This window comes from Euphorbia lathyris, chromosome 1 (assembly GCF_963576675.1).
Source record: "Euphorbia lathyris chromosome 1, ddEupLath1.1, whole genome shotgun sequence".
NCBI lineage: Eukaryota > Viridiplantae > Streptophyta > Magnoliopsida > Malpighiales > Euphorbiaceae > Euphorbia > Euphorbia lathyris.
Window position 1 is genome coordinate 33358291 of NC_088910.1, and position 15722 is coordinate 33374012.

General features: G+C 34.2%; 1 non-coding gene across 1 annotated transcript; it reads left to right on the forward strand.

Moving 5' to 3' along the window:
• The first annotated feature begins 13773 nt into the window (after positions 1–13773).
• LOC136215877 (small nucleolar RNA R71) lies at positions 13774–13880 on the forward strand. Its single transcript, XR_010682880.1, has one exon. It is a non-coding gene; the product is annotated as a small nucleolar RNA R71 (small nucleolar RNA).
• The last annotated feature ends 1842 nt before the right edge of the window (positions 13881–15722 follow it).

Genomic DNA, 15722 nt, shown 5'->3' on the forward strand with positions numbered 1-15722 from the left:
CAACACTGTCCCTGAATCTGATTATTCAGGGAGTTTTTCTTTTATAGGTTCATTTATGAAATAGAATTTGTTATGAACTATTGGGCTTAGAGTATTCTTCGGTAAAGTTGTGTTCACCTTTTATTTTTTGTGGATCATAATTCTTTTAATTAATTAATGTTGGTTATTAACTAATTCTTCTGCTAATTAAGCGAATCTAAATTTAGGAATGATTTTCTGTTTCCACCTTTTTACTTATTATAAATGGAGACGTATTCTCCAAAAATTCTAAGAAAGTACATATTTAAATTTTTGTAAAATAATTAATTTTTTTATGCGAAAATTACAAAACTATGTCAAATGAGAGGCTCATTTACATATTTAACTCATTTACTCAACCTACTACATATATATGTAGACTGATTTCGTCTGACTTTCTCATAATACCCTCAATATTTACGCGCGTCTGTCTCCCTCTCGTTTGACTTTGCAGATTCGATCTTATGCGAATCCTGCGAAGCTAATGTTTGGGTTTATGTTGAGCGATTTCTGCAAGTGCACGGTTTCGCTTGTAGTAATAAAAAGATATCGATCCCACTGAGAATTTTCTTTTCACAAAAACTTATTTTGAATCTGTTTAAATACGTCTTTAGGTTTATATTATAGAAAATCGTTTAATTGAATTGGATTGTGATGGATTTAATTAATAAGAATCAGATTAGAACTTTATGTTTAGAAATTTAGAAATCAATTCTGTCTTGAGATTGGATTACAAGACATAAACTTTTAGCGTTTAAAGTAAGAAAAACGTTAAACTCATTTGCATTAAGCAAAATATCAACTTAAACTTTGTAATGATTATAAGTGTGTAACAAAAGTTAAATTCCTTCAATTAAAAGGCTTTGAACCGTAGAAATCTCTCTGGATCGGAGTAGATTTCTACCTTAATCGAATTGATACTTATTTCCGGTAAGCCGACCTAACGATCATATCATCTGTAAATATAAACTCTCTCAAGTGTTCAACAAAGTTTCCTTGTTACTATGTGAATTAAATACGTTTTAATGAAAACACCAGAATCTTACTTCGAAGAAATTATCAAAGTAACTATAGAAAGATATATTGAATTGCGTAAACTTTTATTATAGAATTTATGAATCAATACAAGTTAACAGAGAAAAGGAAACATGAAAGCATTCGAACTAATTTTGAGTTCCGGGTTGTCAATCCTTTCCTCAAACCTCGTTGGAGTTTTTCAGACTCTAGGGTCGCCTCCGCTGCTTGATCTTCTCGTTGAATCTTCGGAATAGAGATGGTTCGTCTACTACCAGAATGAAAACTCGTCTTCGAACGATTCTTAATCTAAACTTAATTGTTACTATGTTTGTAAGAAATCTAAGAACAATTTGTGTACATCAGATTGCTTTTACAAAATTGAAATCTAACTCTGAATCGTTTCTGACTCAGATGTTCTACATAAATTCTGCTCTCTAATCTTAATTAGTCTAACTCCCATGAAGTCTGAAATCAACTCTCTATTTATAGATGTTGATGAGTCGTGTTTGAAGGGTTGTGTCCGCTGCGAAGAGACGTTTCTATCCACCCGAAGAGACGTGCTTCTTGGAATTAAAACATGTGAAATTAGTGCTGAAAAACCTGCTGATCCTACCGAGATTTCAGAATCTCTGCCGAGATAAGGGGAGCAGTTTTTATTCTTCAGAACGAACATGCTAAGTGCCTGAAAAGAGCGTGTGCAACCGAGATTTGGGAATCTCGGTCGCGACACGGGTTGTTCTTCCCGGTGTTGACTCCATTTTTACCTCCTCATATCGCTGCGCTAAATTTCTCGTCTTTGTGGCTCGTAACTTAGGGTTTTTCCTTCGTTTTTGATCCGTTTTCGCTCCTATTTGGATTTTACCAAATATTTAGGTACCTTGCATCAAAGAAATATATTCGGACGTAAAAGTACTCTAAATAGATATAAATAGCACGAATTCATAACAAAACTAGTGTGAATATTAATTATATTTTAGGTATATTTTGGGCTTAACAAATCTCCACACTTAATCTTTTACTAGTCCCGAGCAAAATTTCACTGAATTTATTCTTTAACTAATCTCTTTATAAAAATAAAACCTATATCCTTGTATTCCTTTTTAAATTAGTTAAACCGAAAAGATTAACTTTGCATGGCAAATTTATACGCAAAATATCAAACTAACTAGAGTAAAGGCGATATATCATTCGTCTTGTATTTCAATTTTTAATTTGAAGCATTCAAGACGATATAAGCACGCATGTTTTTGAGTCTTTCATCTCAAGGCATTTCAAAGGACAAAATTTCCTTTCCCAAAACCTAAACTATTATATGAAATATGAATTGAATAAGTACTTAGGTTTTATTTATTTTCTTAGTTATGCCTGTGATAAGGGTGGTCTCGATCGTAACTTTATTTTAATTGCTTTGTGTTCGCTTAAGAGGTACCAACCATGCCATGGGTGGACGCAATCGTTACTTTAAACTTTAAACACATTAATTAATTTTTTTTAACTTTCCTTTCATACCTCGATTGTGATAAGGTTGGTCGCAATCGTGGCCAAAAGTATCGTTTACTTAATTATTTCTTCCCTTTCATACCTCGATTATGATAAGGTTGGTCTCAATCGTAGCCAAAAGTTAAGAATACGACTACTTGATTTAATTAACACGAGTTATAAAAATAAATTGTAAATTGGGAAAAAGAAAAATAGCACAATCATCCTATATTGACTTAAAATTCAACATGTATTATGGCTAAAGTTTCCTTAAAAACTTCAATTGGTGTTAATGTAAGACGAAAATCAAACCGAGCTAAAAATTGTTAATTCAATTTAATGCCTATAATCCTAACTGAAAATTGAAAATAAGATTTATTGAATCATGAATTGCATGATATAAAATAGAGATTGAAATAAAGAATTTATTTACTTAAATACATTTACTCGAGACGTTTTTGATAAAATCGTTTCGGAGATTTGTAAAAAATATTGAAAAATATTGCCCGTATAGGAATATTTATTTCTAACGATAAAGATAACCCAAAAATAATCATAAGTTAAAATATTTTTAAGCATATGAAAATGTAAAGGTTATAAAAATAATGTTTGCATTAAAAATGTCATTTTTGAAAAATTGTTGAAAAATGTGTTGCATTTGCATAAAACAAATGTTGCAATTGGTGTATATTACTTAAAACTATTAACATTCATTTATATTTAAATAAATGTCATTCATTCTTATTCGTTGCATTCATTCGTACTAAAAATAAAATGATACATGTAACTCCCACACTTAATTTGGACCATGCCCTCATTGGTGCAAAAATTGATAAAACACGAAAAATTATACGAAATAAAGCATACGAAAAGAAAATAGATAAATATGAAATGTAATTATCCAACATAATAGAAATTTAAATTGTACCAAACTTGAAGAAAAATAAAATCATTGTACCAAACTTAATTAAGACAACATAATAAGATAAATGAGTGAAGAAAAGATTAGATCAAACCTATTCTTGTGAAGGTGAACCCGGTGGAGATGGTGTGGCCACAACGTTTTGACGACGGAAAAATGATAACATCCGGCGTCGGGTTGACGTGTGCTCTCTCCGTAAAGTATGGATATTGGCATCCACCGCGTTAATTCTTGAACTTATCTCTTGATTGTTCTCCACAATATCATCTAATCGCAAATTCATTTGTCGGTTGTGTGCATTCATTTGGTTCAAAATTCTCCTCAAATCAACTTGATCATCAACATTGTGCTCTTCCTCCACATGCCCTTGTGCTTGTGCTTGTGGTTCAACATGCTCCTCTTCCTCACCTTCTTCTTCATCATCATCACCCTCTTCGGTACCTAACCCGTGAGAGCTAGAAGCTCCTCCACCCGTGCGAACATTAAGATGCCTAACACGTTCTTCATAGGATACAAAGACAGGGGGACTTTCCCTAAGCGATAAATTGGCCCGAAGAAGAGCCGAAATATCCGAAAGAGGTAAATTTCCATGGTAAGTGAGGTTTTGAAAATCCGCTAATTCACCACGTGCGCCTAAAACAATCCCGGTAATTAAATTACTCATGGGTACTTGCTTAGTGTTGGATGCGGCGGCACATTGCAAATTGTCGAATAGCATGCCAATGTTATCAATTTGAAGACCCTTAAAAATACAATCTAGCACGAACAAATCCCGAAGTTGAACCTTAGAACTTTCAACCCGTCCAAACAAGGAGAAAGAGAAAAACTTGTGAAAGTAGAAAGCACAATTATCCCTAATCAACTTGCTTGAGGTATTCTTAGGATAAAAAGTATCTTGGTCGGATAAAGCATGCCAAATGGTATGGGTATCAATTTCCTTAGGCTTTTGAACAAAATTACTCGTAGGAAAACCAAACATCTCACCCATTGCTTCATAGTCAATTGTATACGTAATCCAATGATTTCTAAAAGAAATAAATCTGTTCCTCTTATCATATTTCAAGGTGACTAAAAACTCTAGAATATACTCATCATTGTGTGGAAACCGCATGCTAGCAAAAGTAGTCCATCCGAGAATATTGAGAAATTCATTAATCCGATCGGAGAAAGATAAGTCATTTACCGTATCAAAGTGGAGAAACGACATGTCTATGAACTCCATCTTGCTTCCGTTGAAGTGAAGGTAACGTTTACCCTCCGCTTCGAACTCAATGTTGAAAATAGCCCCATATTTCACTGGAAGACGGTTTGCTTCGGTGGCCTTGGTTTTGTTGGCGGATACCTTTGTTCTAGGCATGGTTTTTGATCTTGAAAATATGAGAGAATATGAAAATATGAAAGGGTTTGTGAATGAGAATTATGGTTTGAATGAAAGAAGAAGATGATGAATATGGGTGAATATATTGGGAAGATAAAAAAAATATTTGTATTGGGAAGAGGTTGGAGTGTGTAATTGGTGAAAATTTGAGGTGATGTAAGGCTTGTGTAAGAGATAGGTATATATAGGTATGATTTAGGTGTTAGGAATTAGTGTAGGAATAGGAAAAGGTTAAAAATTGTGCAAATTTCATGCATATCCCCGCCCTACAGGTCGCGATATGAGCTTTTTTGGGAGATGTATTTCTCCTGAAATCTTGTGTTTCGCTGTTCGCGTAGGGATTTTGAAATCCCTACCGAGATTCATGACCTGGTGGCTGAAAAACACGTAAAAGAACTCCGCATTAACTTATTCTTTTTGAATTTATGTTCCATTAATGTATGTATTAATACATGTAACTTAAAAAACACAATTAAAACATTAAATGAAGGGAAAACCAAAGGTTTAACCTTGATAAATACTGAAATAATGAACTAATTAATGACATAATTGAATTAAATTAATCATAAATGATCATTAATACTTTAGGTGAATTGAACTTAAACATGAATGTTCATTAATCATTAATGTTTAACATTGTTGCTCAGATTAATATTCATAATCAGATATATACAGAAACATTTTAGATACTTATAAATTCAACAGATATTATTCCATTCATATAGATTTAAACATGAAATTTTATTAAAGGAAAAGCATATGTACATGAATAATAATAATGAAATATATTTACAATTTAAACAAAACAAAACAACATAAAATCAAAGGAAATCCCGGTGAATTGGGATACGCCTTGCTCTAGCCCGATCGATCTTGGCTTACACGAAGATCTGTCTTTCATCAAGAGAAAGAAATCGGGGGGCCGACTCTAAACACTCTATTGACAAGTCCCTCACTTTCAAGGAATTCATAGTCAAGGATGGGGAATGGTTCCTTATCAGTCCAGGGAACCGAAACTGATCCTTTTGTGCCAAGGATGATTCCACAAATTATATTCCTGAACCAACCTTTCTTTCCTTTGATCGTGATGCGGCAACTAATCCCTCCATCAATGTTTTTGAGGAATTAACGGTGTTGTCTTGGAAGATGTCTCCCAACACATACAAGTTTGTGTCTTGGACGACACTGCTACCAGTACGTCCGAACAAACTATGGCAAATGAATTTGTGCAAGTACATCATGGAATTGGAGTTGATAGATTTGTTGTAGGCGAGACTCGGATTGAATCGCCACAAACCAGTTAACATTCTCCAAATATCCTGAGATGTCATATCTCTACCAGGATGGTATTATACAGTATCCCTGGTGGGAAACCAAACCAGGCATGAAGTTCTGGGTATCCAAATATGTATGCCTCGCCTTCTCTATGATAACTGAGACGAACACGTCACTTATTCACAAAGCGAACAGTACAGAGGAACTCTAAAACCCAGTCTCCTATAATTGGAAACTTCATGAAGGCGAATTTAGACCATCCTAAATTCCTTAAATAACGATCCATGTCTTCGCTTATTCCGAGTTCATCATTTAAGAACTCGTCCATATACATCATTCCGACGAACATTGCGTATTGGAATCGATAGTAGCATCTGCCTTCATCATGGTTATAAATTGGGAATGTTGCTCCGCAACGTTCTGACATATCAGTACGCTTGGTGCATGCAGAAGCATTTTTCTTTGAAGATTTAAGAGAAGTAGTCATGTTTGGAAGAGAAGTTCTGTAACTTTGTTTTAAAAGATTGAGAAGAATATCAGAATTCTGATAGAGATGAAAATGTAAGTAAAATAATTCTGATCTTCTTTGAAATATATATAGTGGAACAGAATGAATTAATGTGTCTGTTCGGAATCAAATGGTGTCAATTTGTGCCTTTTGGGTGAAAAACTGACAGAATTTTCGAATTTTAGCAAAGGATTTAAGAAAAATGGAAAAAACAAAGGTGACAAGTCGAAATAACGACCATGTCATGACCGAGATTCTGGAATCTCGGTCGCGACACTCTTTACCCTATCTAGGTAAAGGCTCGTCGAAACCTCCTTCCGCTCGTCTCGTTAGAGATTTTAAAATCTCGGTACGAACAGAAACTTCCTAGCTATTCCTGAAAAACCTAAACTTGAAATCTCTACTGAGATTTCTGAAATCTCAACTGAGATTCCTGAAATTTCACTAAACACATTAAAATTTTCTGAAAATCAATTAAAAACATGACTGAAATAAATTTTTATTGAATAAAATTTGTTTATACACAAATCTAAAAATTTAAAATCAAATAAAAATAAAATTATAAAAATAAACAAATTAAATTAAAAACAAGTAAAAATAAAACAACAAACAAAATTTCAAGAAAAACAAAATAAAAGGTATGAAAACTAATTAATTAATTTTTTATAGAATACGTCCACTGATTCAATTGCTTGTATTGGAGCGCCTTCATAATAAATTTTGCATCAACTACCATTAACTTTGAATCAGTCGCCTTTTGTATTTTCTAGCTCTAAGGATCCATAATCGAAAGTTTTAACGACTACGAATGGTCCAGACCATCTAGACCTAAGCTTACCTGGGAATAACCTTAATCGAGAATTAAACAGTAATACTTTATCCCCAACATTAAAGCTTTTAACCTTAATTTTAGCATCATGCCATTTTTTCACTTTTTCCTTATATATCCTTGCATTTTCGTAGGATAAATGGCGTAATTCATCCAACTCGTTTAAGTCGAACAAATTCTTCTTTCCTGCTATTTGCAAATCATAATTAAGGGTTCTAATAGCCCAATATGCTTTATGTTCTAACTCTACTGGTAAATGACAAACTTTTCCATACACGAGTCAGTAAGGTGTCATTCCTATAGGTGTTTCAAATGCAGTACGGTATGCCCATAACGCATTGTTAAGTTTGTGTGCCCAGTCTCTTCTTGAAGATGAAACAATTTTCTCTAATATCCATTTGAGTTCTCTATTCGATATCTTCGCTTGACCATTCGATTGAGGATGGTATGACGTAGATACAAGGTGGTGTACTCTGTATTTTTTCATAAGCGATTCAAAACTTCGGTTTATGAAATGAGTACCTCCATCACTTATCATAACTCTAGGGACTCCAAATCGACAAAATATTGCATCGAGAAACTTAATAACTACCTTAGAATCATTTGTCGGGGTTGCAATTGCTTCAACCCACTTTGAAACATAATCTACGGCTACTAATATATAAGTTTTACCAAAAGAAGGGGAAAAGGACCCATGAAATCGATTCCCCACACATCGAAGACTTCAACTTCCAACATGTTCGTGAGAGGCATCTCATTTTTCCTTCCTAAATTCCCGGTTCTTTGACATTTGTCACACCGAATAACAAACGAATGAACGTCTTTAAACAATGTAGGCCAAACGAATCCACATTCTAATATACTAGCTACTGTGTTACTTACACCGTTATGCCCTCTATTAGAGCTTGAATGACATTCTGACATTATAGACTCATATTCATCCTCACCAACGCATCTCCTAATTATACCATCACCACATGTTCTGAACAAGAAATGATCTTCTCAAAAATACCTTTTAATTTCTTAAAATAATTTCTTCCTTTGGTGTAAGTTTAATCCTTCTGGAACAATGCGAGCTACGAGATAATTAGCCATATCCGCATACCATGGTGATGTGACACTGTTCATTTGTTTGAGATATTCATCAGGGAAATCATCTCGTATACCGATGGTTTCACCAATAGGACCGTTTTCATCTTCAAGTCTTGATAGATGATCGGTGATAAGGTTTTCGACTCCCTTTTTATCTTTATTTCTATGTCAAATTCCTGTAATAACAAGACCCATCTAATAAGACGCGGTTTTGCATCTTTCTTAGCAAATAGATACCTTAAAGCTACGTGATCGGTATAAATGATGACTTTAGATCCTAACAGATATGACCTAAACTTATCACATGCAAAAACTACCATGAAATGACATTTTTCCCAATTTAATACTAAATTCGTTTCTTCACATCTAGACAACACTTTATCTAAGTTTTGTAAACATGCATCAAAAGAATCTCCAGAAACTGAAAAATCATCCATAAAAACTTCCATGCTATCTTCAATGAAATCGTTAAATATTGCAGTCATACAACGTTGAAACGTTGCGGGTGCATTACATAGACCAAAGGGCATTCTCCTATACGTGAAGGTTCCATAAGGACACACGAAGATTGTTTTATCTTGGTCATTCGGGTAAATGTATATTTGAAAAAATCCGGAATAACCGTCTAGGAAACAATAAAATGCATGACCGGCTATCATTTCGATCATTTGATCAATGAAAGGTAAAGGAAAATGATCTTTCCTGGTTGCCTTGTTTAGGTTCCTATAATCTATACAAACCCTCCAACCGGTGGTGGTTCGTGTAGGTATTAATTCACCTTCGTCATTCCTTACTACAGTTATGCCTCCCTTTTTAGGTACACTATGGATTTGACTAACCCATTCACTATCCGAGATCAGATAAATGATTCCATTGTCTAGAAGTTTAGTAATCTCATTTTTTACTACTTTCTTCATATTCGGATTTAGGCGTCTTTGCCTATCCGCTTTAGGTGGCTTACCTTCTTCTAAGTGAATTATGTGCATGACAATACTAGGATTAATTCATTTTAAGTCTGAAATTTGCCATCCCATACTCCATATCCTATTTCTAACAATCTCTTTCAATTTCTCTTCTTGTTCTTCAGTTAACTTGTTAGAGATAATTATAGGAAGAGTATCGCCTTCGCCTAGGAAAGCGTACATCAAATGGTTTGGTAACTCTTTAAGTTCTAACTTAGGGGGTTCTACAATTGAAGGCGGAACTGGTCCATCTTCTCGAATCAAAGGCTCTGGAGCCTTATCTTCTAATTCTTCTCCTACTATGGGTTCTATCACTTTTTCTCTTTGAATAACATCATTGACACATTCTTCGACCAAATCAAGTTTCATACAAACTAACTCTTTCCATAGGATTTTTCATTGCTTTGTTCATATTAAACTCAATCTTATCTTCACCTATTCTCAAAACTACTTTTCCTTCCGACACATCGACTAATGCACGTCCCGTATTCATAAACGGTCTACCAAAGATTAGCGGACAATTAACGTCATATGCAAAGTCTAGTATAACAAAGTCGGTAGGAAAAATGAATTTATCGACCTTTACTAAAACGTCTTCAATTATACCATATGGTTTCTTAGTGGTTTGATCCGCTAGTTGCAAAACCATGTTGGTACGCTTGATATCCTCTTCTAAACCTAATTTCTTGAAAATAGACAATGGCATTAAGTTAATGCTTACTCCTAAGTCACAAAGACAACTTGGGAATTCAATGTCTCCCAACTTACACAAGATGGTGAAACATCCAGGATCTTTGAGTTTAGTGGGCAAATTAATCGACACTATTGAACTACAGTCCTCCGTTAACGATATGGATGAAATTCCTTCCCAACTGATTTTCTTAGAAATCAAATCTTTTAAAAATTTACCATAGTTAGGAATTTGCGTTATCGCATCCATAAACGTTAAATTTATATGCAAATTTTTAAGTTTGTCCAAAAACGTTAAAAGTTGTTTATCATAGTCCTTATTTCGGACTTTATGTGGAAAATCCGGTTTAGGTACAAAAGTTTTTGTACTAGCATCAATTTGCGAACTTTTTGAATTTACATTATCTTCATTGGATTTCGTTGGCAAATCACTTCCCTGCAAAATGTTAGTAGAATCTCCGGGCATTTTCGGACCTAAGTAATTTTTCTCCGAACGAAGAGTGATAGCCTTTACATGCTCTTTCGGATTTTCTTCCGTATGGCTGGGAAGACTTCCGTCTTTTTGGGATGGAATTGATTTAGCAATTTGTCCTATTTGAACCTCCAAATTATGGATGCTAGACGAGTGGTTATTAATTAATTGATCGAATTTATTCTCAATTCATTTAAAACCATCATCGTGGCTATTTACTTTACCACCGATAGCGTCTATAAATTTGTCGATTTTAGAAGATAATGTGCTAATATTTGGGGTTTATTGTCCTATAGACAATTGTTCCAGGATATAAACCTAACGTAAATGAATTGTTCTTTATATGTTTTAATAAGATATGGTTTCATAACTGTATAAAGGCAACCTCCTTTAAAGAACTAAATAAGTCTAATAAAAGGAAATCCATGAGTTTATTTAAAGTGATTATAAAGTGTTCATACAAGCATGAAGTGAGACGAATCATTATAATAAACTAATAAACTTAAAGCCACCCCAAGTCAAGTGATATGTTTTCAATAGGGATTGACATAACACTGTTGAGACTTGCATGTAACAATGTTTTCTGTCGAGACACAGAGCTGATCTCACAAGCTTCAGATATGCAGATATCTGGACAGTTACATGGATCCAATGAATGGAGTTCATTGGGATTGGGGATCCGACTTGAGATAACAGGATGGGTAGATTTATCCTTGTCACATGTTCATCTCATTGGTATTAATAGGTATAAGTAATCCTAAGACTCAAAGGAATGTTAATTAGTGATTCTGGATTATGGAATGTGATACTTTGATCCTGTTGTAACACGGTCCATCACAGGGATGACTCTAAGGTGTGTACGGTAGACGTTGGGTATTACAGGAAGTAATTGCAGGATAGTTATACATTGGATTGAGCATTTGTCACTCCTGATAAATGGGAGATACGTCCAAGGATCGCTTGTGGAAGAGTTAACTCTAAATCCTTATAAGGTGATAGTTTAAGACTTGAAATGCAGATTTCACTTAACCTATCTAATTGGAGTTAACTCGGCCTGTACAAGTAAAACGAACATCTCGCTATATGTGACTTGACATTGCCCATAGTCATAAGATTCAGTTCAAGGATGTAGTTGACAAAGGATTGAATTATACTGTAACTAATACGGAAAGGTCAACGACGGAATCAACCTGTCTTCTTAGAGCTCTGGGGGAATGTTTCGGATCTGCCAATCACAGTTCGTGCACTCATTTTGTTATACAAAGATTAAATATAATTCTGAGAAAATTAATTTAATAGTTGTATATGGCTAGAAGCAATAAGAACCTAATGTGTCACACATAAGACTTGGAACCAAAAGAGGAATGAATGTTAATTAATAGATGGAAGCCCAATATAAAGGCCCAAATAATAAAAAGGGGAAATACATGTATTATATATATACATGTAAGAATTAATTTATTTTAGTCAATTATGATTAGATTATAATTGTGGATAAATTAATTATGGAATAATTAAATTAGAAGATTCAAAGTGATTAAATTGCTTCTAAATATTATTCTACCAAACAACCTAATATTATCTTTATATTTAGATATAACTTTAGATAATATTTATGAAGTTTTTATTTTAGAATAAAACTATAAAGAAGTTATCTAAAACTATAGATAATATTTATGAAATTTTATTTTAGAATAAAACTCTAAAGAAGTTATCTAAAAACCATAGATAATTTAAGCTAGTCATTTGCATGGGGGTAAAGAGGCTTTCGGTGGAGTCTAACAATCTGGAGGCAATCAACAGGAATTCGGATAGCCAGGCTGTTTGTCTTATTAGCCAGAATCTTGTCAAAGCTATTTCGAGGCTTCGTCCTGCTTTCGAGACTCTTAGTTTCTCCCATATTTATAGGGAGCAAAACCGCGTGGCGGATCGCTTGGCTGATGCTGGGCATGGAGGGATGTTAGGTGTTTCTACCCTTTCTATTCCTCCTCCTTTTCTTTTGTCAATTCTTCTCGAGGATAGGGTTGGGGTCAATCTTCCTAGACTAATCCCGGGTTAGGTTTTTTGTTTTGTTTGTTTTCTTTTCCTTTCCTACCAAAAAAAAAACCATAGATAATATTTATGAAGTTTTATTTTAGAATAAAACTCAAAAGAAGTAAACTAATTATATCTAACTAAAGTTTAGATACAAGAGGCTATATATATCCCCCTTTATAGGTGTACTTGGTCCATCCTGAATAGAGAGAGAATTTCGACCAGTCTATTGTAGAGGAAGAAATTGCTCCGCTCGCTTCCATTCTATTGATTTCATCTCTTTCTCTCATCCTTGATCTTGTGTTGATTAATTAGAGGCAATATATTTTTGTTGCTATTCATTGGTTGTATTCTAATCGTTTACTTGTTTGATTGTTTGTTTTGATTGTGTTTGTGAAACTCGGGATTAAGAGTTGTGGGCACTTCGTTTGCAACTGTAGATAGATCGTCAATAAAGGTATTTCGTTCTATCACTCTTTATATGAAATAACGATTAACAGATCTTGGTTTAAGGAAATAAGTTAAAAAATTTATATTTCCGCTGCCAAACGTTTGCCTATTTTCCTTCACTAATCGTGTCTCTTGACTGATTTTGATAATTATTGGGACGACTTTGATTAGCACTGGTATTATTATTATCTTTCCAACTAATAAAGTTAGGATTATTTCTCCATCCGGGATTATAAGTACTAGAATAAGGATTATTAGTTTGATTTTGTCATTGGACAAAGTTTACCTGTTCAACCTTACCTTCGTAATCGACATCCGTTTGGATTGGGTTACCATTAGTATCACATGGTGCCATAAACCTATCAATTTTGTGCAATAATGCAGAAAATTGGGCTTGTAACATCGCGACTGGATCGAGATTCACTATACCTTTAACTAGTGATGTGGTTGAGGATGATGGTTTCGCCACTAGTGTGTGTCCACGTTCTGCTGGCCACATACTACTGTTGATTGCCATTTCCTCTAAAAGTTCTCTTGCTTGGACGAATGTCTTCTTCATAAATAACCCTCCCGACATAGCATCTAACGAACCTCTGGTTGTAGGATTGATTCCGTTATAAAATGTCTGCATCAAAAGTTCATCGGGCAAATGGTGGTGTGGGCATAAACGTTGAAGTTCCTTAAAACATTCCCATTCTTCATAAAGGGTTTCATTATCATGTTGTGTAAAAGATGTTAACTCTTTAATGACTCTTACGGTTTTTGCTAAAGGGAAATTTTTTGATAAAAATGCTTGGGCTAATTGGTCCCAAGTTGCGAATGTTACGGCTGGCATCGAAGTTAACCAAACTTTGGCTGTATCCTTCAAAGTGAAAGGAAAAAGGCGAAGTTTAATCGCTTCGGCAGGCACATCGGTCATTTTGAAAGTGTCACAAATTTCTAGAAAATTTGTCAAATGAGTATTTGGGTTTTCGTTAGGTAGTCCATAAAACGTTACATTGTTTTGCAACATATTAAGCAAAGCAGGCTTAATCTCAAATTGGTATGCGTTTATCTGGGGGGTCTAACTATACTATTTGTTACACCAGCCACTCATGGCCTAGCGTAATCCATTAGTGGGGGTCTAACTGCCATATTTTCTGGCTGAGGTGCTAAATTTTGTTTCTCTTTGTTTTTCTTTTTATTTTTCTTAATTGTCTTTTCAATTTCTGGATCAAGTGGTTTTGGTGGAATGCCTGAACTTCGAGAACTGCGCATGAACTTGAAATTCTTGCACGAACTGAAACTACCTTCAAAACAAAATTGAAAAATAAAGATGTAAGTAAATTGAAATAAATAAAATATAAAAATTAGAATAAGTATATATAAACCTAGATTCGAAATAAAACACGAAAAATCTAAATTTTTGTAAAAAAATTTGGCGTTCCCCGGCAACGGCGCCAAAAACTTATTGAGCGATTTCCGCAAGTGCACGGTTTCGCCTGTAGTAATAAAAAGATATCGATCCCACAGAGAATTTTTTTTCACAAAAACTTATTTTGATTCCATTTAAATACGTCTTTAGGTTTATATTATAGAAAATCGTTTAATTGAATTGCATTGTGATGAATTTAATTAATAAGAATCAGATTAGAACTTTACGTTTAGAAATTTAGAAATCAATTCTGTCTTGAGATTGGATTACAAAACATAAACTTTTAGCGTTTAAAGTAAGAAAAACGTTAAACTCATTTGCATTAAGCAAATATATCAACTTAAACTTTGTAATGATTATAAGTGTGTAACAAAAGGTAAATTCCTTCAATTAAAAGGCTTTGAACCGTAGAAATCTCTCTGGATCGGAGTAGATTTCTACCTTAATCAAATTGATACTTATTTCCGATAAGCCGACCTAACGATCATATCATCCCTAAATATAAACTCTCTCAAGTGTTCAACAAAGTTTCCTTGTAACTATGTGAATTAAATACGTTTTAATGAAAACACCAGAATCTTACTTCGAAGAAATTATCGAAGTAACTATAGAAAGATATATTGAATTGAGTAACCTTTTATTATAGAATTTGTGAATCAATACAAGTTAACCGAAAAAAGGAAACATGAAAGCATTCAAACTAATTTTGAGTTCCGGGTTGTCAATCCTTTCCTCAAACCTCGTTGGAGTTTGTCAGACTCTAGGGTCGCCTCCGTGATAGCTCCCATTTATATAGGGTTTTTAGGATTAATTTAGTTTGTTTTCCATTTGTTTCTATTTAATTTCAGTATCGTTTTATTACTTTTTAGTTAAAATTAGTATTTTCCATTATTTATGGCATTTTTGGTGTTTTCAGGGATTTTCAAGGACCTTTCGTGCATTTCCGAACTAGACCCAAGCCCATTGAAGCATTTCTGACTTATTCAGGGACCGTCAGAGCACTTTTGGGATTCATCAGGGACCATTAGAGCACTTTTCGGAAGCCCAAGGACCTAAACGGATAAAAGCCGGAGCAAAATCGCCCCTTTTAGGACCTGTCTAGTCGAGACAAAACCTGTCTCGTCGAGACAGGCCCTCGTCTCGTCGAGACACTCCTTGTCTCGACGAGACGAGGCGGGGCAA